The sequence below is a fragment of the Ursus americanus genome, chromosome 5 (assembly GCF_024610735.1).
Source record: "Ursus americanus isolate L20-20 chromosome 5, mUrsAme1.1.p, whole genome shotgun sequence".
NCBI lineage: Eukaryota > Metazoa > Chordata > Mammalia > Carnivora > Ursidae > Ursus > Ursus americanus.
In genome coordinates, this window is record NC_142131.1 from 10,834,425 (window position 1) to 10,858,534 (window position 24,110).

Genomic DNA, 24,110 nt, shown 5'->3' on the forward strand with positions numbered 1-24,110 from the left:
AAATAAAGCAGGAAAGTAATTGAAATTTCATCAATTCTTAAATGAGGAAGAAAATTAAAAGCGTTTTATGCTATGAAAGCACAGAAAAATTGTGTTCCATCACATTAGAGCTCATTCTTCAGGGGTTTAAGATATAAATGTGGGGAAACAAACAGTGGAGCCAGGCTATAGAGGTAACCATCATGATGTTGCCTTACTGATCTGTTTCAAGCGTCAGTTATTCAAGGGGCTGTGGAAACATCTGATTGGGTAGGTTCACAAGGCAGATATGTGTAGAGATTACAGGTTAAATAACAGATCAATTAACATCTTCCTGTAAGTTAATTAGTGACTCTTTGGTTCTACTTTCATCACATTTATAAATATGGACTGCAATGCAGAGTGGGCAACCTGAGATATGATGAGGCCATTAAAACACAACAACAACAACAAATAATTAAGCAATGGGATATAACTCAAAATGTGAACATAATGACATAATTACATCCCAGGACATTTTCAAGGCTCGATATGTGCTAAAATGCTTCTAAATCTTGGGAGGGTGATTAATATGTTTTACATGATAACCTTATCCCCCCAGTTGCCTCATTTCAAAGATAAGGAAAGCAATTATTAGAAGTAAATATTATACCCAGAGATAAAGAGGATAGTTAGGCAGTATGAAGAGTTGCAAGGGCTGCACAAGAATTTTGGAAGAACGTTAGTATAAGATTGTTAAGTATGGATTTGGCGTTAGAGGATACATCTTCCCATTAAATTGAACTGTGACTCACATCCATAAAAGAGTAAAAATCCTGCAGAAATTGTTTAATTAACAGCCCAGAATTCCACCCTTAAGAAAAACTCACTCTCCCTCACCTCCTACCATAAGGTCATACTACCATATATAGTTGTCTCAGGTTTTAGGGTCTGCTTGCTGAGAAAATTGTAAATCTCCTCTATTTCCCTTATTACAAATCTTTCCATCTTATTTAGAGCATTTCTCATGCCTTGAGGCTTTAAAGCACTCTTGGGGGAGGGGTAGAACACTATATAAAACATGCTTTTCTGAAAGAAAAGTCCTTGAAGTTTTGTAAGCAATTTTCCTATTTGTTTGTGCAGATTTACCTTTTACTATTACTAAGGAATATAATTCACAAAGAAATAAAATAAAGTGGTTAAGTTTTAGTACATTTAATGTTTGTCCACAAGCATGTCTCCATTTATACTGCTCTGTATAAGTCTGTAAACATTAGGTAATAATTGTGATTAAAGAATGTATCCTCAAATGGATTGTACCCATGGATTTTGTGAACCTGGGGTTAAAGAAGTCACATAATTACTTTGTTAGAGAAAGGATAAGTTAACTGTAATTCAAAGGCTTCTTAAAATATGTACATTTAGAGTGTATGTCTTGCATAACTAAAACATTACACCCTTTGAAAAACTCATTTCCCCTACTCTCAGTCTCTGGCAACTATCACTCTATTCTGTGCTTCTCTGAATTTGACTATTTTAGGTGCCTCATATAAGTGGCATCGTGCAGTATTTGTCTTATGGATGGCTTATTTCACATAACGTAACGTCCTTCAGGTTTATCCATGTTGTCACATAAGGCAGGATTTCCTTCTTTTTGTAAGGCTGAATGATACTCCGTCGTATGCATATACTGCATTTTCTTTATCCATTCATCCAAGATGGACACTTAAGTCATTTCCGTAACTTAACTACTGTGAATAATGTTGCAGTACACATGGGAGTGCAGTTATCTCTTAGTGTCTGTAGTTTAATAATGCTGTATTGTACATTTAAAATTTTGTTAAGAGGGTAAATTTCAAGTCAAGTGTTTCACCACAAAGCAAGCAAGCAAGCCAACAAAGAGTCAGGAGGAAACTTTTGGAGGTGATGGATAAGTCTATTACCTTGATTGTGGTGATGGTTTTATGGGTGAGTGCATATGTTCAAACCTAACAAATTGTATACACTTAATTTGTGCACTTTTTGTATAAATTTAGACCTCAATAAAGCTGATAAAATAGATACTTTTAACACAGCGTATAACTATTGCTTGTATAATGGACAGCCCTAAAATTGGTTTAAAATTTTTCCGTGACTCATCCCTTACTGGTCCTTGGGAACAAACTGATGGTTATTAGAATGGAGGTGGGTGGGGTTGGGGGGTGGGTTAAATAGGTGATGGGGATTAAGGAGGGCACTAGTGATGAGCACTGGGTGTTGTATGGGTAGGTTGAATCACTATATTATACACCTGAAAGTAATATTACACTGTATGTTAACTAACTACAGTTTAATAAAAACTTTCAAAAGAAACTTGGGAAAAAAAGAAAAGAAAAATAAAAACTTTAAAAAAAGATTATTAGGTTTCAGAAGTGACAGGTAGATAAAAGATAAAAGAAATCCGTTTAGGAGAGAGTGAATTAGGATCAGATCTAATTGTAAACACAAGATCCGTGAATGAAGTGATTGATAAATTGAACTTCATGAAAATTCAGAACTTTTGTTGTGTGAAAGACCCTTTCAAGAGATTGAGAATATAAGTCACAGACTGGAAGAAGATATTTGGAAAAAAACACATCTGATAAAGGGCTATTACCCAAAATATAAGAAATCTCTCAAAACTCAACAATAAGAAAATGAACAACCCACTTAAAAAGTGGGCAAAAGTCTCCTCACCATAGACTTTACATAAGTGTATGAAAAGATGTTCAATATTACATATCATTAGACAATTGTAAATTAAAACACCATGAATACCTGTGCATTCCTATTAGAATGGCAAAATTCCAAGACACTGACTATACCAAATGCTAGCAAGGATGTGGAGCAACAAAAACTCTCATTCACTGTTGTTTGGGAATGCAGAATGATACAGCCACTTTGGAAGACAGTTTGACAGTTTCATACAAAACTAAACATATTATAAAGATCCAACAATCATGCTCCTGGATATTTATACAAAACCCAGATGAATCACTATATTGTACACCTGAAACTAATGTAACACTGTATGTTAACTACACTGGAATTAAAATTAAATTAAATTATTAAATTAAATTACATTGAATTAAATCAAATTAAAAAAAAATCCTGTTGAAAACTTTTGTCCCCTGGAAAATCTGCGTACAGATGTTTATTTCAGCTTTATTCATAATTGCCAAACCTTGGAAGCAACCAAGATGTTCTTCAGTAGGTAAATGGACAAACTGGTGCATCCAGACTATGAAATACTATTCAGCACTAGAAGGAAATGAGCTATCAACCCATGGAAAACTGTGGAAGAAACTTGAAGACACATAACTATTATTCAGGAAAAAAAAAGAAATCGGTTCATAGGCAAGAAAAGAAATAGAGGAACCTTAAATGCATATCACTAAGTGAATTAAGCCAGTCTGAAAAGGTTGCATACTGTATGATTCTAACTAGATGACATTCTGTAAATGGTAAAACTGTAGAGTCAGTTAAACAATCGGTGTTCGCCAGGGATTGTGGGAAGGGAATGGCGGATAGCTAGAGCACAGAGGGTTTTTAGGGCAGTGAAAATATTCTGTACATTACCATAATGATGGATACATGTCGTTATATGTTCATCTAGACCCATAGAATGAAAAACACGAACGGTGAACTGTAATGTAAACTATGGGCTTTGGGTGATCTGCTTTGTCAATGCAGGCCAGCAGTTCTAACAATTGTACCACTCTGGTGGAGATGTCCATCATGGAACGGACTGTGCGTGTGTGGGGACGGAAGATATATGGGAAGTCTTTGTTCCCCTCAATTTTGTTGTGAACCTAAAACTGCTCTAAAAAATTCTCAATAAGAAAATTCCTGCTTCCATAGAGCTTACACGATACAGTGAGGAAAAGAAGGTGAATAAATACAACAAGGAGATAATTTTAGCCACTGAGAAGTGTCATGAAGAGCATACTAGTTTAAATCAAGGAAAGCATCTGTGAGGAGTTGACACCTGGGCTAAGACATAAAGACCAAGGAAAATCCAGCCCTGAAACCATTTAGAGAGTATCACAGCAGGCAGGGAAATTAGGAATTGCAAAGGTTCTGGTGGGAATGAGCAGATATAAGGATCCATGTGCAAAAGCTAAAGAAATCTGTTTTTTAAGTACAACCCTTTATTTGAAATATGAAACTTTACAGCTTATGCTGTTTTCGATAACAGTTTCCAAATAGTAACATAATAGATATTACTTTAAGAGTAAACTATTGTGGAAGCAATTCAATTTATTGGTTCACTTCTTTTGGTGATATTGGCAAGCTCTGTTATTGTAATTGCTAAGGGAAGATTAAGAGAGGAATATTATCTGACTCACTGGAGATCAAATTAAGTTATGTGGCAAATTGGTGCAAAGAAGAAAGATAACTGGTTGCTTTTGTTTGTTTTCATTTGTTTCAGCTTATTTAATTTTATCAAAATATGTCTTAGATGAAATGTGGAAGTTAATGAAGTTTTACAGACTCGGATATTGTATAATCGAGTTGAGCTATATTCAAAATTTTCTGAGGTGGATTTTTGGGTTCACTGCTTTCTGAAATGAACTACAGAGCTGTCTTGAATCTCAGGCAAGATACTTGAAGCCAGCACACTCGAGAAATAGATAGATGACAGCAGGTATTTACTACCTGAGTAGTTAAATAGATATTTGTAGACCAATTTTCTTTTCACTGTGCTTCACCAACAGTAATTTATAAGGTGTAGCCATCGATTAATTCAAATTGCACATGTCAGGTTGAGCAAAATATTATTTCATCAGCCTCTTACACTGACATCTAAAATGTAGAACTGTCTCTTAAAGAAGCTCAAGTGGATTGTGAGGATATTTTAAGGTATTTTAAATAGGAAAGAACTTCTTTCAATCAGAATCTTCTTTTAAAGAAGTTCTAACCAACATTTTTTAAAGAATTTTAAATGTGTTTTTTAAAAACATTAATAAATTATATTAAATATGTGGTCTGATTATGCTCATTTATCTTTTTATGTATTAATTAGAAGTCTATTATACATACATGTCGTATACATCTGTCTATTTACATTTTATGGCTATGTTTTAAATGTGATTATTTTTATGCGTATTTCTATAGATTTTTAAATCTGGTAAGTTGGAAAGGCTGATACTGACCTTTTAATTAATACCACGTATTAATTATTCTACTAGAAATTACTTGGTGTTGAATTCTGAGTGGGTGCAAAATTAATACATTCCAAGAATAAAAACTAAGTTGTTCTGTATTTTTGATTACTATTTGTAGTTAGAACATGAATTCTGGAATGTGTATAGATAACTAAAATTTTCCTAATATTTGCGATTGTAAAGTAATATGAGTAATGAAGATTAACACATAGGAACTTAAACACATCATTTCAGTATATGAGAATGATAATTGTAATGTCACATAGTTGTATAATAAGTTTAATGAATTTCATAAGGTCAACTATTTCATTTATTTTTTAAGGTCAACTATTTTAATGAATGTTTCTTATTTTTAGTACTCAGTGGTTGAGAAATTATTTCGTTTCAGTAATTCATATATAAGAATAGTATGTAAAACAGGAAAGCACATGGATAAGAATATTCAGAAAATACTGATATGCATAAGCAATTTGTTAAAGTAAAATTATTGTATTACAAATCATTTTACTAAAACATGAAGAATAATTCAATGAATAAATTGCAGGGAACTAATTAACTGGTGACAATTTCTGGTTTGTATTCAGATTAAATCTCACTACTGTTAATGCAAGTTGTGAAAGTTTTTGGTCCTTTGTATAGAAGATACACAACTGGACATTATTTGTCTCTGCTCATTGATTTTCCATTAGGCCCGGTTTAGATTCACATTCCATCATTTATCACTCCAGCACTCATCTGTCCAGGGGTCACAAATGGTGTGCCACACTCAGAGCCACTAGCTATGGTGACACTGCCCATGGCAACTAATGAGATCATTTTGGAATTAACTCATCAGCAATATTTACTTTGTTCAACCCTGTTAAATACAGAGCCCAAGAAGCAAATTAATAAGCATTTATTTCTAAATTTAAGCATTGTTTATCAGGGCCTTAATTGTGGGATTGATTTGGCTTTCTTGATAATCTACTAATATTGTAAGGCACTAGATAATTGTATTTAGTAAAATAACTAATTATTTTTATAAGGAATAGGTGATAATTTGTATATAGAGAGCTAATTAGATATTTCACTCTTTTTTGATGAAGGCCTTTAATCCAATTAAATTAATATTTTCATAGCCACATTCTGAGAAGCTAACCAATTGTGTGCAATTCACCCAAAATAACGCAGAATAAACTTTATCTTACAACGAATGGCTATTGACTCTTAACATGAAAATTGCTACTCTGAGAAGAGTAAATGTGACAGAAAATGAACATATGAGACTTTGTTGCTCAGAAGCACTTATCCAAATATTATATTTTTAAATTACATATGTGATAGCGAATTTTGTCACATTCTCCGACATCATTAATTTCCTCTTTATATTTTTAAATAAAATAGAAACTTACTCAAATTTTATTTTAATGATACTAATGTATTTTTAGAAATTATTTTGTAAAATAGCTAAGGATAAGGCAAAGTTGACAAAAAAACAAAAATTCAAGAAGCAATTTTTTTCATACGAATATATAGGTCATTCCTACTTCTTTAGATAGTAATAATTTTAAAAAAGAAGAATACTTTATTTTTTTCCTAGGGCTGCCATAACAAATTACCACAAATTGGGTAGTTTAAAACAACAAATTATTCTCTCACAGTCCTAGAGGCTAAGCCTGAAATCAAGGTGTCATCAGGGCCAATGCTCCCTCTGAAGGTTCTAGGGAAGAATCCTTCTTTGCCTCCTCCTAGCTTCTCGATGTTGTAGGCAATCCTTGACATTCCTTGGATTGTAGGAGCCTCACTCCAGGGTCTGCTTTGTCTTTACATATCTGTCCACCGGTACAGTTTTCTTTCTGACATGAGCCATTGGGACCCATCCTAATCCAGTATGACTTCATCTTACCTTGATTACATCAACAAAGACTATTTCCAAATAACATCACATTCATAGGTACCAAGGTTTAGGACTTCAATTCTTTTTTGAGAACACAAACCCACAACAAATACCATGAGCTTAGCTTTCACATTAATACATAACATAAATAATGCTTAACATACACTAACATGTAACATATAATAAGACAGAGTAATTGAATTTTTGGAAGTGTTAGCATTCATGATTGAGATAGCATAGTATTCATCCTATGAGAGATTTCAACTGGTAGACTAGCATTACACTTTTTGTAAAGTAATCTCGGGTTAGTCAACATTTGTATTTCAGCAAAGGAAAAAGTATGTGATCCTAGAAAACTACTATTACTTTTTCTCATCTTATTTATTTGCTGCTTGTGGCTGCTACTTCAGTAAGTCTCATTACTTGTCTTATTTGAAAAAAAAATAATAGAGTAGATACTTGATTTTTTGAGAGTTCTACGTTCACAAAACTCGTGCATGTAAATGAATCATTCATTGCTCTCCAGATTTTCTAGTTGAATCTCCCAAGTTAACTGTACTCCAACTTCCTAGGGTTCTTTTAAAACATTTTTCAATTTTTCAGTCCTCAACATAAAGGTTTTCACAACCACTAGCATCCAAGTGCTAGAGAATATATGCTACCAATACCTTCTCAGAGTGTATCTTTGTTTTCCTGATTGGAAAGTGTTAGAACTCTACTACGTAGGCTATCCTAGTGATGCAGATCCTATCGAACAGAAAGAATCCTTTTTAACACTTTTCGAAGAAAACCTTTTAATAGATACATATTTTCCTCCTTTCGTGATATTTTTATAATTTTCTAAAGTGGAAAATTATCTTAAAAATGCATGTCAGTACTTCCGTTGCAAAAAGAAATGCTTGCAGCAGAATACATTTTAAGTATAATTAGCAAATCTTCTGTGGTATTTATAATAAAAATACTTTAACATATGTATTCCATTTTATCCACAAAATTAAAACATTATACAATAAACACCATCTAGACAGGTAATTTAAAATACAGTATTTAAACAGAGCTTAAATGAGATTATTCATTCTTAGGAAATGCTTCATGTGCTTATAAGCACTAGGAATATGTTAATAATATAGATCTATTTTTCATTATAGTATATTTTATTGAGGAAATATTGACATACAAAAAAAAAAAAATCACAGAAGTTAGTGTTCAGGGGCCCCTGGGTAGCTCAGTCAGTTAAACATCTGCCTCTGTCTCATGTCATAATCCCAGGGTCCTGGGATGGAGCCCCACCTCGGGCTCCCTGCTCGGCAGGAAGGCTGTTTCTCTGTTTCCCACTCCCCCTGCTTGTGTTCCCTCTCTCGCTGTCTCTCTCTGTCAAATAAATAAATAAAATCTTTAAAAGAAAAAGAAGTTAGTGTTCAGTTGAATGAATAACATAAGTATAAAGTAGGAGACACTTTATATTCCCCAGTAAACACCATTTAATTCAAGTGAGAGAATAGTTTTTTCGTTAACAGAATGTTTTCCTTTCCAGGCAGTTCCATTTCAAACTTACTTCCCAGAAACCAGCTTTTTTGTGATTTCTATCATTATAGATTAGTTTTGTCTTTTTTTTTTAAGATTTTATTTATTTATTTGACAGAGATAGAGACAGCCAGTGAGAGAGGGAACACAAGCAGGGGGAGGGGGAGAGGAAGAAGCAGGCTTTCAGCGGAGAAGCCTGATGTGGGGCTCGATCCCAGAATGCTGGGATCACACCCTGAGCCGAAGGCAGACACTTAATGACTGAGCCACCCAGGTGCCCCAAGTTTTGTCTGTTTTTGCATTTCATTTAAATGGACTTATAAAGTATGCCTTCCTTCTCTGTTTGACTTTTTTTTTTTGCTTAATGTCATGTTTTTGAGATTCTTAATGTAATGTTCTTTGAGTTTCTGTTGTATCAATAATTCATTTCTTATTATTGACTAGTATTCTTTGATTGTCATAAATTTTTTATCCATTCTCTTACCAATCAACATTTCTTTTGTTTTCAGTTTTTTTCTGTTATGAATAATGATACCATGAGCATTCTTCTAAACATGTATTTCCATTGAGCAAATACACAGGTGCAAATTTGGTGGGAAATAGAGAAGGTCCATTTTTTAAGTTCTTATTTAAATTATGGTTAGCTAACATACAGTGTAATGTTAGTTTCAGGTGTACTATTTAGTGATTCAGTATTTCCATACAACACCTGGTGCTCATCACAAGCCCTCCTTAATCCTTATTACCTATTTAACCCATCCCCTGACCCATCTGCCCCCTGGTAACCATCAGTTTGTTCTCTAGAGGTAAGAGTCTTGTTTCTTGGTTTGCCTCTCTCTTTTTTTCCCTTTGCTCATTTGTTTTGTTTCTTAAATTCCACATATGAGTGAAATTATAAGATATTTGTCTTCCTCTGACTGATTTATTTCACTTAGCATAAAACTGTCTAGCTCTATCCACATGGTTGCAAATGGCAAGGTTTTATTAATTCTTATTCTGAGTAGTATTCCATTATTCCATTCCATATTCCACACACACACACATTTACACACACACCACTCTTCTTTACCCATTCATCAGTCAATGACACTTGGACTGTTTCCATACTTCTGCTATTGTAGATAATGCTGCTATAAACATCAGGGTGCATGTATCCCTTTGAATTAGTATTTTTGCATTCTTTGGGTAAATACTTAGTAGTGCAATTGCTGGGTCATAGGTAGTTCTTTTTATAACTTTTTGAGGAACCTCCATACGGTTTTCCAGAGTGACTGCACCTGTGTGCATTCCCACCAACAGTGCAGGAGCGGCCCTCTTTTTCCAAATCCTTGTCAGCACCTGTTTCCTGTGTTGTCGATTTTAGCCATTCTGACAAGTGTGAGATGATAACTCATTGTGGTTTTGATTTGTATTTCCATGATGATGATGAATGATGTTGAGCATCTTTTCATGTGTCTGTTGGCCATCTGGAAGTCTTTGTGGAAATGTCTATTCATGTCTTATGCCCATTTTTAATTGGAGCATTCATTTTTTGTGTGTTGAGTTTTATAAATTCTTTTTATATTTTGGATACTAACCTTCTATTGGATATGTCATTTGCAAATATCACCTCCCATTCAGGAGGTTGCTTTTTAGTTTTGTTGATTGTTTCCTTCACTGTGCAAAAGCTTTATATTTTGATGAAGTCCCAGTAGTTTATTTTTGCTTGTTTCCTTTGCCTCAGAAGACATATTTTTTAAGAAGTTGCTAAGGCTGATGTGAAAGAGATTGCTGCCTGTGTTTTCCTCTAGATTTAGTGGTTTTATATCTCATGTTTAGGTCTTTAATCTGTTTTGAAGTGATTTTTGTGTATGGTGTAGGAAAGTGGTCCAGTTTCATTCTTTGGCATGTTGCTGTCCAGTTTTCTCAACACCGGTTGTTGAGGAGATTGTCTTTTTCCTGTTGAATATTCTTTCCTGCTTTGTTGAAGATTAATTGGGTTCACTTCTGGGTTTTCTATTCTGTTCTATTGATCTGTGCATCAATTTATGTGCCAGTACCATACTGTTTTGATCACTACAGCTTTGTAATATAACTTGAAGTCTGGAATTATGATGCTTCCAGCTTTCCTTTCCCACCCCACCCCCCAAGTTTGCTTTGGCTATTTGTGATCTTTTGTGGTTCCACAGTTTTTTTGAGGATTCTTTGTTCTAGTCTGTGAAAAATGCTGATGGTATTTTGATAGGGATTGCATTAAATGTATAGATTTCATTGGGTAGTATAGACATTTGACAATGTCTGTTCTTCTCGTCCATGTGCATGGAATGTCTTTACATTTCTTTTTGTCATCTTCAAGGTCTTTCATCAGTGTTTAATAGTTTTAAGAGTATAGGTCTTTTACATCTTTGGCTAGGTTTATTGCTAGGTGTCTTACTGTTTCTGGTGCAGTTGTAAGTGGGATTTATTCATTACTTTCTCTTTATGCTGCTTTATTATTGTTGTATAGAAATGCAGCAGGGGCGCCTGGGTGGCACAGCGGTTAAGCGTCTGCCTTCGGCTCAGGGCGTGATCCCGGCATTATGGGATCGAGCCCCACATCAGGCTCTTCCGCTATGAGCCTGCCTCTTCCTCTCCCACTCCCCCTGCTTGTGTTCCCTCTCTCGCTGGCTGTCTCTATCTCTGTCGAATAAATAAATAAAATCTTAAAAAAAAAAAAGAAATGCCGCAGATTTCCGCATGTTGATTTTGTATCCTGAGATTTTACTGAATTTGGTATCAGTCTGAGCAGTAATCTCTTTCCCCTTTGAGTTTTAAAACTAATCACATTTCTTTGAATGTTCAATTCTTCACACAGTAAACTAATCCCAGCATAGTGTCGGTCTAACAATGTTAAATCACTTATGTATTCATTCACATTTGCAGTATATGACTAAATATGATAAAGCTTTGATTTTTGTCCTTTCCATATTATCTATTATTTTTTATAGCAAATAACAAAAGAGGAAAATATCTAACAAACTGCTCCTTGGGCTTATTTTAAATGAAATCTACAGTATGAAAATCTACATTTTCCAGGTGAGCATGAGAAATTGAAAGAAAGCAATGACCAGAGCCTAAGAAGAAGAAAGCACAGAGGCAGCTCCTGGGAAACTGGTTGAAGCCAGTAGAAAAATAGCTAGAGTTGCAGTTTCTGATTTAATGGTAACATCAGAAAACCAAGCCCAAAGATGTTTTCCCAAGCCTAATTTGGCCTTGAGACTGGTTGTGGGTTTTGGCTTTTAGCACACTATAGCATCTCCTTCCCCTAATGAGTTCATCATTCAGAGCCTAAGTTCTCTCTTAGAGCAGGTTTCCCTACTCTGGTGAAATGTATGTATGTGTGTGTATGTGTATGTGTGTGTGGATATATATATATATCTTAGCTCTCTCTATGTTTCAGTCTTTATTTTTACATTGTTGGTGAATCATTATAATACTGATATATATATATATACGTATATATATATATATACGTATATATATATATACGTGTATATATATATGGCAACAGTTTAACGTTTCATCTATTAAAAAAACAAATTTGTAAGAAATTCTCATATAAATAGCATTATAAAGTACTGGCTCCAAAGTTTGGAATGTTATAGCGAAAAGGTGACTGTAATAATTTCATTTTGCCCATTACTCTCATCTTTTACTATCCGCTATTTCTTCTGAACCTGAAATATTTTAGTTTTCATTTCATAGAAAATAATTAATATGGACAAGGAAAGCATTAGTATTATTTATAAGGGAGTTTTAGATTATTAGTAATAGTACAAAGAACGAAGGAACCGAAAACATTGATATAATATGGGCATTTTTTAAAAGCATAAATTACTATTGTTTTATATAAGTGTTCTTTTTACATTAAACTAAGGGTTACAGCTTGTGTGGATTTAGATGGATATTTAAAATATTAATAAGGACTAAGTAAAATAATCTTATGATCATGTCAAACATTCAGATGACTATTAAACATTCTAGTCACTTATTCAGATATTTTAAGGCAGGTACAATTATGTATCACATCAACTAAATATTCAGTTGACTGATGAAATGTTTTACTTTTCAGATATTTGAAGGTGGTTGGTCTATACTAATGGACTAACAAAGCACTTTCTTTTAAAAATTATTCCACTAAAAATGGAAAATAAATATGTACAAATATATTTCTGAAGATTATGAAAGCCTACAGGATTTCTGATTGATTTATAGAAAAATGGGTGTTCACAATCAATTTAAAGCCGGCTAGAAGCATTTAGAGATTAACTTGTTAAAAGTATTAAAACTCTATCTGTTACGAAAATTAATACATTTAAAGAGGAATCAGTAATTTAGTATGCTTCTTATCAGAACAAATCACATACTGAAAATAATATTGGTGTTATTATAGGTTGTTAAAGTGACCTGGAAGGAACCAGATGAAATTTGGCAAAAATCCAAGATTAAACATACTATCCACAGTCTGTAATTTTACTCAGATGTTACCGTGGTTGTCTTTAATTTAATACTTTTATCAAGGACAGTCAAATATAAAGTCACTCATATTTTATGGGAACATTTGAAGAATGAAAAATCTTATTTAACGAAGACAGTTGGAAAATGATGGAGTAATCGCTGCTGCACAAGAGTGAGAAAACAAAAAAAACCTTGATTTTCTCTTAACATGTTCATATTAAATTATCCAAAACCCATTGGAAAATGTTAAATTAGTAGGTGATTTTACACCAAATATAGCAAAATATGAACTCCACCAGCACTGGGAATGTAACTTACTCAAAAAACAAAACAAAACAAAACAAAACAAAGAAACTCCTGAGTCCTGTTAGGAGATAAAGGAATTTCTAACATAGAGGTTGCAGACGCTATGTGTTCTGCCACAACAGGTGTTCCTACCCACCAACCATACATTATTCTCAAATGGGAAATGATGTAAGTGTGACAAAAGAGTTGTGTTGGTTGATTAATGTTTTGACTTTTGCATAATAGGAGATTTAACTATCTCCTTGACAATAAAGGGAAAACCTCAAGTCTGCGCACAGACAGGAGCCCTCTTAGTTAGAATGGGACAATTTAAATAGAAAATTTTGAGTTTTAAATTAAATTAAATACAAAATTAAAAAATGAGTGTTTGATATATCCAGTTCCAGCTAGGAAGTGAGATGGTGCTCACCAGATAACAGGGAATCAGTGGATAAGTAAACAAAGCAATACTTTGCTTTAGAGCCATCTAAGTGTACAACATCGTCTGAAGAACCCAGTTCCAAAGAGAAATGAGCCTTTCATAAATGAGAAAGGAGGCTACAAGTTAAGCAAGGATGAAGGAAGAGGGATGCCATAGAAGGAAAGACTTCTCTGGGATGAGAAGAAGCAAGCAAAACTTTTAATGAAAGGTTGGGCTGGTATGATCATTTGGAATCTGTAAGAGCCCCAGCATAAAAATAAATCTCTTGGCCAGACAATTATAACCCATAAGAATTTGCTAAGTAAGCATCTGTGGGTATAGGGTGGAAAACAGAGCCATCGTCGTGTTATCTGAAGTTAGGTGCAAGGACCCAGCTGGAATTCAATTCAGAGTTGAACTGAAATTAAATAAAACTTCAACCCAGTCCTAGCTCAATTTATGATTAGCTTTGTCTTAACTCCCTGAAAGAGGAAGGATAAGCCTAAATGGGAAAAACAAAACAGAATAAAGACAAACATTAAGCAGCTCAATTTGTATTACACCTTTATAACTCTTAGCCCACCACAACTAGCAAGAGCTGAGTAACAATGAACATCAGAATTTCTCAGGGTTTGGGATAAGAGCATGGAGAGAGATGTCTCTGAAGCACAAGTATAAAGGGACGTCTTTTGTTGGTGGGGAACAGACTGGAAAAATCTCCCAGAGGATCAGCCCGCACCCCAAGCTCAAGGTGATGTGAGAAGAATCTGAAGCCTGTGGTGAGGGAGGGTGAGCGTCACAGCAGAACCAAAACATAGTGCAATTTCTGGCTACATTGACTAAACTCACCAAGCCAAAGGGGAATTCTAGAACTGAAGAGGACAATATCTGAATTGAAGAATTCATCAGGAAAACTTAACAATAGACAGGACACAGCATTTTTCTGCATCCAGGCCATTGGACTGAAGGACAGGTCAATAGAAAATATCCAAACTGAGGCATAGAAAGAAAGGGAATGATAACCATAACTAAACAGATTTAACAACGTGAGGGAAAATACCATATGATTACCATGCATGCAGTAGAGTTCCAGAAGAAGAAAGGGACCAAGGGGGGAGGAATAACTGAAGAAATGTTGGAGAAATTGTCGCAAATATGATAAAAAAAAAATAAAAAAACAAAAAACAAATATAATCAAATTCAGGGAACCTCAGGCAGCTTAAAAAAAATACATACCTAGGCCCATCATGGCCATACAGCTTTAAAACTTAAAAAAAAAAAAAAAAAGAAAGAAAAGAAAAGAAGAAAAATCTGTAAAGCTAACAGAGCAAAAGACAATTTGTATTCAGAGAAACAATGATATCTACTTCTTTCCATAACAGGATGACAAAATAAAGCCTAATGACTTCTTTCGGTGATGCAGTATGTCAGCCTATGTGTCCAGTTTGTCCCAAGCCCTTACCAACAATTGATATGACCGTTTTTTAAATTTCTAACACTGTGGTGGGTATGAAATGGTATCTTCAGATTTTTTTAAATTTGTGATTTTTCTGGTTGTCAGGTTGAGCGTGTTCTTTGATTTAGTCACTTATATTTTCTCTTCTATGTAGCACCTTTTCAAGATACTTACCTTCTCCTTTCTGAGTCTCAGGACAGCGCTGACCTCACCATTTTGACTTGAGGTTTTAGTAGATTTTTTTTTACTAGCTTCTCTGGATCCATAACCCTATTATATGAAATTTTAAAGAAGTTTTATACTTTTATATAAGGATGTTCCATATCCTTTGTTAGATTTGTTTCTTTTTTAGTTTTCAATTTTGAGATTTTTATAAATGGTAACATTTTAACATGTATATTAGCATCGGAATGTAAAATAGATAAATCCGACAAAATATGTATAAGACCCAAATAGTAAAAAGTATATACACTGCTAGGAGAAATTAATGAATAAAATAATGTCTGTAATAAATGGAAATAATATACTTCGGTTCATGGGTCTGAAACCTCAATATTAAGATGTTGATTCTCCCTAAATTGTTTTGCAAGTCATCTATCTATTAAAGGAATTATAGCCAGAGTATATATATAATTCTCAAAACTCAATAAGGGAATAAACAATGTAATTTAAAAAAGGCAAAGAATTTGAACAGTCACTTCACCAAAGATATATGGATAGCATATAAACACATGCAGAGATGTTCACTGTCATTAGTCATTGTGGATACATAAGTTAAGTCCACAATGAGATACTACTACATATATATTAGAGCAGGTAAAATTTGAAAAGACTGACCATACCAAGCATTGACAAGGATGTGGAAGACCTCATGTCTTGTAACAATTACATAATGGTGAAAATACTTTCAGCTACTCCTTTTCAAATGTTCTTACCATAGTACAATTTTCATTCAAAATAGTTTCACTCATTTTTAAAACACAGATTTTAACTTCATCGTATAGACTAATTATATGTGTTTTTATTTCTTTCCCTTTAAATAAGTGCCTGGCACCATTTACTGACAGTTACTTTGCATCACAAACTAGGTCAGCAAATTTGGAATAACTGTTTTGAATGGAATACTGAACAGACGGGTGTGCAATGCAATTATTTTATGGTCTGTCTTCATTTCATAGAAAGTATTTTCACAATTATATTCCATTCTTTTTGTTTTATGATTTCATGTATTTATATTGGCTGGGGAGGGGCAGCGGGAGAGAGGGAGAGAGAGAGAGAGAGATTGAGAATCTCCAGCAAGCTCTGAGCTGAGCACAGAACCAGATGGGGCTGGATTCCACGACCTTGAGATCATGACTTGAGTCAAAATCAAGAGTTAGTTCCCCAATCAACTGAGCCACCCAGACACCCCTATATTCCATTCTAAATGCCTTAAGTATATAAAATCACTTTGATGAAAATGTATAATACATTGAGAATACTGACTGAATGTCTTAGAAGCCTATTTCACTTAAGAATCATTTACCGAATGACCGACACAGGTAGTCCAAATTCAGTAAATTTATCACTGAGTCATTATAATGCCAACCAAATCAACCAATACATCAATGGTTACATTTTCCCAATTTTTTCATGAAGCATCCTATTAGTTTTTTAAAAATAATTTATTGTTGAATATGTATCCTTAATGAATTATTTTTCTTCTGCTGACTCCTAAAAAATATAGTTTTGGGGTATTTTACTTTTTAAACAGACTCTAGAAATTTCCATCATTTTCCTGATGTTTGTCATTTTTATGTCTCTCAACATCATTTGCTAAGAGAGGAATGCATTTTAATTTATTACCATATTATTTTCTGTATGTCATTTTATCCATTTTTGTATAGTTTGAATGGAAGATGTTTGCTCAGTTGTATGAGGTTATTATGTTATAATTGACAAAGTTTTCAAATATGTAGTTCTTAAGTATGAAGTTTTAAAATATTGCTAAATTTGGGGAAATTTGTAAAATATTTGTATGGGAATTGTATTGCTTTAAATATCACAGAAATAAATGTTAGACATCTGGCTTCACATTCAAGTTGCTAACCACTAGCATACATCTCAAAGCAAAATATACTATTAGGATAAAATGATTTATTAATGATAGTAGGTTGAAATAATTATTTCAAATAGTCACCACTTTGATTTCAAATATTTTTGCGGACTTTTTGTCATATCTGATTTGATTATCATTATTTGACCTCTTAGTATGACTTGTGGTATACTCTTGATAGGATTAAGATAAAATAACAAGTCTGCCATTTTTTATTCTTCTAGATATTTATTATTAGCAATATTTTAATATACTTTAAAAATATTTTAAAACCATTTTCTATTTTTGACCATTAGTTTAATAGAAGTTAGACATATACTTAATAATTATATATTATATATTAAGTATAGAATTATTTATATAAAATATAGATAAGAATATAAAATAATTATATATTAAATATAAAGTTAAAATATATCGTATAAAGTATAATAAATATAAAATAATTAGAAAAGTATATCTTATTTATTATATAAAATATAATTAAACTTCAATTTATATATAACATATACCTATACTAATATATAGATTTCTAACTTCAAATATATATATAAACCATTTATATAAATATACCTTCATACATACATGTACTTGTTTTTATCTTCAATCATTTTGGAACAGGTACACTATAATAAATTGCAGTTGTATAACCCTGAAGATGAATATTAGCACCATATTCACATTATGAAACTAACACTCTTCCGTCATGGTACCATATCTAGTAAGCATTCCTTTGCTTAATATCGTTTTTGAGTACTTACTCTCTGCTAGATACTACAAAAGAGTGAGTAAAAGATAATGTCTCTTCCCTGATGAAGCTCACATTTTGGAAGGAGTACATAGACAATGAACAAATAAGAATATCATATCATATATCATATCATATAGTGGTAAGTGGTATGAAGTAAAAGAAAGCAGATAATGAACACAGAACAAAATATGAGCCAGGTATATTTAAACAAGATAGGTCAGAGAGGTAACAATTTAGCAGATATTTAAATAAAATGTGAATTGGTGCCATGCCAATGTTTGGGAGAAGAGTAGAAGAAAGAGCAAGCTCTAAACTCTGGAGTAAGCATTTGTTTGGGGCATTCAAAGAATTGTAGAATTGTGAGGAATGCAGTCTTGACTGAAATGACAAGAATAAGGGAAATAAAGATAAGAAGTCAGGGAGTGTTTTGGGGTGCAAGTTTATATGGTGAGGTAGCTATTGTAAGCTCATCACATATTTTCCTATATGTTACAGAAAACTTTTGGAAAAGTTCATTGGAGAAGTGATATGATAAGAGTGACATACTCAAAAAGTCATTCAGATTCTGTGAAGAAGGAAATTATAGCTAGAAATGAGTGTGAAGTAATTTGGTTAGATCAGTATAAAGGATAAGGACTAGAACCTGTGACTGAAAAGCAAGAGAATCTATTGATGTGTTGATATGAGACAAGGATCATTCAAGGATGCCATCAAGTTTTTTGGATAAGCAACTGGATAGGTGGTGGTGTGATGTAGAGAGTCACAGATTTGGAGGTGGAAATGTGTATTTTAGCTCTGGCCAACTACTATTTGGATACTTATGAGGCATTTAAATGGAGACATCAAACAGGTACTTGGATATCTGGTTCAAGATTTCAGGAGAGCCATCACAGCTCTCAATAAAATTTGAATATCATCAAGGTCTGGATGGTATTTAGACTTAGAGGAATGCATGAGATCACCTAGGAGGAGTTGTAAAGGGAGAAGTTGTTGAAAAACAGAAAAAAAGGTACAGCAACAATTAGAAATTGGAAAGGAGAAGATCTAGTACATGAGACAAAAGGAGCAAAGGTGTGATGGAAAACTAGGTCAGTGAGGTGCCTGGAGAGCAAGTGCAGAAAGGTATAGTAATTACCACTGAGAAGCTGGATATCCTGAAGATTGAGAATTGACCCATGGAATTGGCACTGTCAAAGTTGTCAGTGATCTTGTCAAGAGCTGTTTTAGAATTGGAGGGGTAAACCTTTGGAGCATTTTTTTTTTAGTTAAGAATAGAATTTAGAAGTTACAGTTTCTTCCTACATGACAAGGTATCATTTTGTGCCCTCCTCAAAAATACACTGTCTTGAACTCACTAGGATGCTTTCTTGATGTAAACAGCATCTGTATCTGATAGCATTCACTACTGTCGCTCTATTTCTTGGAAAATTGCCTGTTACACAGATGTTTATTGAATGAAGTTCTGAAGAATATCAATGTAAGCTTCTTAATTTCCTTTATTCATTGAGAAATTAGAATATAGGAAAGTTGGTAAGACTGAATTAAGTAGAAGTTTGAACAATTTTATTTTTAATCCAATTTCTCATTATATAGGAAATTAAATAATTCTCTTACCCATTTCTTGATTATCTTCTGAGACCTAAGAGTGATTTATCTTTCTTCTGGGCTAGTAATAAGAATGTAAGTAATATATATAGCTTCTTATGCCACTGTGCCAATTGAGATATCAATAAGCTTGAATTTAGAGATCTGATTTCATGACAAATTTGTTATTTTCAAAATGAGATGTCAAAAGAGTGGGTTGGTTTTTATAATGTCTAATGTAGGAAAGTAAGAAGTGATTAACTAGACTTCAGTCAGTGCTCTAATAAAGTTTTCAGTTTCACAATCACATGTGACATCCATTATATTACAGTGCTTGGATTGTTGTTGTTGTTTTTTTAATTGAAGTGAGATTGATACACAACCTCTTGGACTCTTGTGATTGCTGTGAAACGATATAGAAAAGACATAGAGACCTGAAAATCAAAATCCCTTTAACTTCTACAAATTATTCTGAAGAGCATTCGCTTTGATTCAATTCCCCTCTAATTTTACTTTGTTTCTGCATTGATCAACTCTGTTGCCTAGAGATTTTCCTGACATCATGAATATATTTGGCAGCTTTGGGGTTGTTTGTATAAAGTATTTAAGATTTCTGCCATTAATGTTTGTCAACCAATTTTTTTTTAAAAAATTCAAGTTGAGAGAGAAAACTTTATCGTGTTATTAAAAATGTTTTTACATTCAAGGATATTTATGTGTATTTTGATATCTACATGAAATTTTCTTTTCTACTTTAATCTGCACATTGAATAAACATGGATCATGGAATAGCAACAAGAAACAACTTTATTGTTCTTTCCCACTAACATTTAAAGCTCATTTAGTAGAGAAAGCTTTTATTATGAAGGTGCATGAAAATTGTAGTAAAAATCATGACTATTTTTCTTTTTTGTTGTTGGGGTATAATTGACATATGGCATATTAGGTTCAGGTGTACAACATAGCAATTCAATGTTTGTGGATATTAAGAAAGATCACCACAGGGGCGCCTGGGTGGCACAGCGGTTAATCGTCTGCCTTCGGCTCAGGGCGTGATCCCGGCGTTATGGGATCGAGCCCCACGGCAGGCTCCTCTGCTATGAGCCTGCTTCTTCCTCTCCCACTCCCCCTGCTTGTGTTCCCTCTCTCACTGGCTGTCTCTATCTCTGTCAAATAAATAAAAAAAATCTTTAAAAAAAAAAAAGAAAGATCACCACAATAAGTCTAACATCAATCACCATACATGCTTATGATTTTTTTTCTTGTAATGAGAACTTATAAGACCTACTTTCTTAGCAACTTTTAAATATACAATACAGTGTTATTAACACAATCATCATGCTGTACTGAATCATGACTTTTATGATTACTCTCAAATGGTAGAAACAAGTTGCAATTATTGCAATTAAGTAATTAAAATTCCTAGTTTTATTAAGTAATCATGACCAATGTTGGTTTGGAGTTAAATCTTCTCCACTCTTCCCGATGAGTCATATTTATGTGGAACCTGTTTTCTGCTGAGTTACGATATAATGAAGACTGGACAGTTACCTCTTCCGCTGGTATGCTCATCAGGAATTTTGAGCCCCGCTAGGCTGAGAATATGGGTAGAAAATAGGGAGAAGCAAAGACTTCCTACTTTATAATAATTTTAAAGGGCCTCAAGGCAAGGGTTTAAGCCTGAATCTCATGGAGGACATTTTATGGGTTTGTGGAGACTCCTTACTGCTCCCTTCCACCTGCAACTTTCATTTCACAGACAATAAAGACTTTTAAACTCTAGCTGCTGCTCCACAGACAGCTCCTTAGGATTTTCCTCATTCTTCCTTGGCATCTGAAGTTCTTTGGGGATTGAATATAATGGGGAGTGAAAATAAAATCTGTCTTATATGACTCATCTCAGTCCATGGCAAATACATTTGCCATGCTGTTGATAATGCTCCTTCCTAAAACATTCTATTTTTTTTCCCTTTCTCTCTCTCCCTCCTTTTCTCCTTCCTTCTCTTCCTCCCTCTTTATTTTCCTCTCTTCCTTTCTTCCCACTCCCTTCCATACTACTACATGCCAATAGTGGTAGAATCTAGTCTTATATTCTTCAGGCATATGTACCAGACATAAATCCTAAGGGTCTCATTGAATGTGGGACACAAGAACCACTGTTTCTGAGTTGTGTCACTGTTGCCTTCTTGTTGAGTTTAAGGTGAGGGGTACACAGTCATCTCTCTCCTTGTGAATGTTGAAACTCCTAACGAAGTGGAAATTCTTCTTACAAATATGTTTTCCAATAATTTTCTCCCACAAAATCTCTTCTTATACTTTGTATATGCTTAAAGTTAATGAAAGAATTCAAGAGTCATCTAAATAGTTCTAGTTTATTTTCTTTATTAATCTGCATATTGGCTTACCTCCCATCTCGCTTTGTTATATTATATATATGTCCAGCACCCTATGAAACTTACATTTTAACGTCATGTCATACTATTATGATAATACCTAGGTTTATGGTGTGTTTAATCAATCATTTGAAGTCATAGAAAATCACTGTATTTGCTTCCTTGCCCAATTGCACAATTCATGCTTGTGCAATTCATGATACCTTTTGTATGTATCTTGTATTATATTACATTTTAAAGTAATATTGTCTTATCGTGAACTTAATTTTATTTTTAGAAATTTCAATCATTTAAACATCTTGCTGTACATATGGGCATTTTAGATCATTAAACCACTGGGAATTACTGATATTAAGTATATAAGCAAAGAACATAAACTTATGATAGTCCAAGAAATGATTATAATTTTACTTCATTAATTCCAATATTATTCATTCATATATAGACACATTATGCATCTAAATGCTAAGCAGGAGGGCATGACTCTTTCCCAAGAAGCTTTTTTCCATTGTGCTATCGATGCCAGGCCACTTTGAGAATATATGACTTAATGTGTTGCAATGAAAAAGGATAGTTCTGTGAAGGTTTCATCGTTTTGTGAACATTACTTAAGGTATACAAATCTGAATAGAATCTCTATAGTGAAGGGAACAAAAGTCCAAGGGGAATATTAAGTATTTTCTCTCTTTATGTGAATATTACTCATTCTTGAAAAATTGTCATTTCTATGAGGCTATGAATTTGATAATAAACTCCTCTTACTTGAGATAAGAGCAAGTTTGGGCATTGCCCTTGGATAAGCTTAATCAGCCTGTTTGTCATTGTTACTGGTTTGATTTTTTCAAACTTTCAGACAAAATAGTTTCTATTTTCCTAAAATATATTTTATGGGTGTAGACAACTCTAGCAAACTATATCTACTCTTTGCTGGAGAAGAATTCCCTAGTTTACAAAATGCATTATTTCCTTTTTGGCATGGAAATAAATGGAGATCCTCCCCCTCCCCCAAGTAGGAGGTATAGATACTCCAAATAGAAGGATTTTTCTGCAGTATTTATTAGTCTAGTTTGTTTAATACAAAAATTTGACTAAAATCTTGATGCATTTATGGCATTTGACATTCTGGCTGTTTTGTACATATTAAAAATAAACAATGTATACATCAATTTGTTGGTGGGAGGTGTTCTTTAAAGCAATTGCAAATTTATTAAACAATGGCATATGGCAGATATGAATATTTAACAAGTGGTGAAAGTGAATTGGGGTATTTTTTTAATGAATATGAAAATTACACTCACTTTAGATGATAAAGAAGAAAAATGAAGTAGAACCTGAATGGAATGGTATCTAAAGTGATGCTTTTAACAAGATTAGAATATTACTGAATTATGAAACACATATGGCAATAGTCACTAATCTTAAAGTGCTATCCATCTGTAACCAAGTGAGTCACTGAAGAAATGTAAATTCTATACTTTTAAAAGGATCATCTTACTTAAATATGCTTTAGCATGCTGATGCACTTAAACTTTTAAGAATTTTATAAAAGTGCAATTATTTGTAAGTGATTAGATTTGGCAACTTTTGGATTCTTACAGAATATGAATCATTTTAAATAGTGATTTTGTTTGTGAAATATAAAACCTCTTTTTTTTTTTTTTTTGCTAATTTCAACTTTGTTCTAAAAGAAAAATTATAAATGATGAGCTTTTCTCCCTGGTAATAGCTTCAATTTATCAATTACTGATTTTTCCCTACTGTTAGGTGCCAAATACATTTTAGGCAGTAGTTAATGAGTCAATAGTTGAGCTGTTCTACATATTGAAAATATAAAAATAAGTAAGTAGTTTTCATTAATGAAGGGGAACCACTTAATCACTGAGTTGTCAATCAAAGTTACTGTTAGGTCAATGGACACAATGCGTTTGGTGCTATGAATACAAAGACAGGAATGCAAACCCTTCTTCGGGTACTCTTACTTTTGAAGACTTTTCACCGTTTCTAACTTTATATAATTGTATAGTACCTTTCTCTTATATCAAATGTTCTTATGTTTATAATAGACTTATAATGAATAGCAAATATTGCTACCTTATTATTTTGAA

General features: G+C 33.3%; 1 long non-coding RNA gene across 2 annotated transcripts in view; it reads left to right on the top strand.

The window, feature by feature from the left end:
• LOC123799277 (uncharacterized) overlaps positions 1-24,110 on the top strand; it is a 541,652-nt gene that overhangs the window by 247,840 nt on the left and 269,702 nt on the right. The window lies entirely within an intron of this gene.